Below are 2,923 nucleotides of genomic sequence, written 5' to 3' on the forward strand. Positions count from 1 at the left end.
GAGTTAGAAGAAGAGACTTGGAAGACTTCTAGAGAGAGAAAGTCTAGAGAGAGAAAGTGTTGAAAACGTGATTCGTGTACCGGAATTGTCAAATCTATCAATAAAATCACGTTAGTAGTACGTTATTGTGTGTTCAGTCACGTACGTTCACGGATTCCGCACGTGAAACGTCCGATACGCAATCGAACGACGTCAAAACCGGTCCTACACACATCGCCTTCCAGATTAGTAACATTTTGATTTGCACTTTGTTCACCAACTTGGCTTGTTTGACTTAAATCCTGAATCTGCTCCCCCTCAGAATCTGAATCTCCATGATCAAATATCGGCATATTCTCAGATTCTTGATTATCATTCTCAACCATCTGATTATCTTGAGCAACTTCATTCTGTTGGACATCATCGTGTTCACCATCATTACTCAAACCTGCTTCATCGTCATTTGAAGTTTCCCGTGGTCTTCTAGAATACTCAGCTGGGAACCTATGCTGTGACTCGTATTCGCTCAAAATATCCAACTTGTCAAAGAAATCTTCTTCTTCTCCTTCTTCTTCTTCTTCTTCTTCTTGTTCTATCATGTCAAATGATTCCCACAACTTGTCATAATGATATCGCCATGAATCTCCTGGACTTTGTGGTGGCATAGTATAACCTTGACATTCAACATTCGCAGCTTCAATAATCCGCTTCTCACTTGGAACGAAGACACGTCGCGAAGGACTTGAATAACCAACAAATATACCCTGAATGCACTTCGGACCAAACTTTCCATAAGGCTCTATAACTGTACAGGGTGACCCGAACGGTTCTAGATACTTCAAATTCGGTTTACGGTTATTGATCAGCTCAAAGCATGTTTTGTTGAACTTCTTGACAGTGAGAACTCTGTTGAGCATATAGCATGCGGCAGAAACAACTTCAGCCCAAAAATTAATCGGTAACTTTGAATCTGCGAGCATAGTTCTAGCCGTCTCGATTGGTGTCCGATTTTTGCGTTTTGCGACTCCATTCTGCTGCGGAGTGTACGGAGCACTAAACTCATGCAAAATACCTCTTTCATCACAAAATTCTTCCATCTTGCTGTTCTTGAATTCAGTACCATTATCGCTATGAATTCTTTTGATACGCCTTTGGTACAGATTTTCAATCTTCTTGAACAACGCCATCAAACTGTCAAACGTTTCGTCTTTCGTCTTCAAGAAAGAAACCCACGAAAATCTGGAATAATCATCAGTAACCACAAGACAATATTTATCTCCCGTAATACTCTTGACATTCACCGGACCAAACAAATCCATGTGAAGTCTCTCCAGGGGTCTTGAGACTGAATTGACTTGCTTTGTAGGGTGTGACTTTTTCTTCTGCTTGCCTTTAATACAGCTAATGCACTCCCCTTCCAGATGAAAACCTTTGACATGAACTCCTGTAATCAAATCATTGTGCACCAAATGATTCATTTTTCTAAGATGTATATGTCCCATCTTCCGGTGCCACAATCTCGATTCTTTTTCAGTTGCGCTGGACACAAAACAATGAGCTTGACCCGTGGTTGTAGTAGCTACGCTCATATCCAACACGTACAGATCATTAACTCTCGGTGCCCTCATGATAATCCATTCCTCAGGGATAACAAATCCTGGTTTCAAGATCAAACATTCTTTATCAGTGAAGTGAGTGGTATACATTCTGTCACAAATCTGCGAGATACTCAGCAGATTGTTCTCCAGCTCAGCAATGTAGTTAACTCTTTCAAACGTCACAATCCCGTTGGATAACATTCCTTCACCAATAATCCTTCCTCCTTGATTACCCGCAAAACCAACATAACCTCCATTGATATTCTTCTCATCATACAACATGCAGTCTTCCCTGTCATATGTCGAGACGCTCCACTGTCCATAATCCAGCGTGAAACTAATCTCGGAAGATCCTGCACATATAACAACATGATTCAAAACTTCAATAAGGATGCCGATTCATGCTTCGCGATCAAGGAAGCTCCGGCAATTCAAACTGTTTAGTCAAACATTGTGTCCACCCAAGCCTCATCAGCCTTGGATGTAACCTTGACACTTTTGACTCTCGCAACTTGAATTTTAAAGTTTTCAGCCTTCAGAGGTGGAAAATTTGCATCATAATCAATTTGGATTGAATCCTCAGAAGATGAAATCTTTTTCTCAGTTTTAGGTTTCCAAACTTGTTGAGATAATGCAACCCGTTTGTAAAATTTGTCATTTTTAGTTACCAACTTCTTTACGAGTTCATTTTTCACTTTGGTGTTGTTATTTTTCACACTCTTTTTCTCAACAACCATTGGTGCTTTACCCTTCACCTCAACTTTCTTTTGTTGAATCTTCACAGATTCAGTCTTAGGCTTCACGTTAGTACACTTTCGTGCAATGTGACCAACTTGATTACATCTGAAGCATCTTTGAGTATCAACCACTCGACTTGTGCCTTCAGACTGAGCCTGTGAAGCTCCCTTCTCAAAAAATTCTTCATTTGATTTTGAAAAAATCTCTTTCTCTTCATCAGCAAGTGAACTTGAACTGTTCACAAACACATCAACAAACTTCTTGTTTTTAACACTTTTCTTTTGATAACTCTTACCTCCCTGATAACCACCCGACCAATTGTTTCGATTTTTGTTATTATAAAAACACGGTGGAACAATAGGTTTCTTGTAGTATGATTTATCTTTTTCAAAATTCATTTGTCTCTTTGTTTGACTCAGACTGTTCACTTCCGACAATTCAACTTCAACCAACTTGAAAACATTTGTTAACTTTTTCACATTCACATTCTCAATGGGAAACTCTGAATCCGAAAACAACTTATCAGATCCCGACATCTTGTACATGACAAGATTAGGTTCATCATTTAAGTTGTTCTTGGATTTTTGTTTCGGAATGTATTTATCCAA

This window comes from Helianthus annuus, chromosome 9 (assembly GCF_002127325.2).
Source record: "Helianthus annuus cultivar XRQ/B chromosome 9, HanXRQr2.0-SUNRISE, whole genome shotgun sequence".
Taxonomy (NCBI): Eukaryota; Viridiplantae; Streptophyta; class Magnoliopsida; order Asterales; family Asteraceae; genus Helianthus; species Helianthus annuus.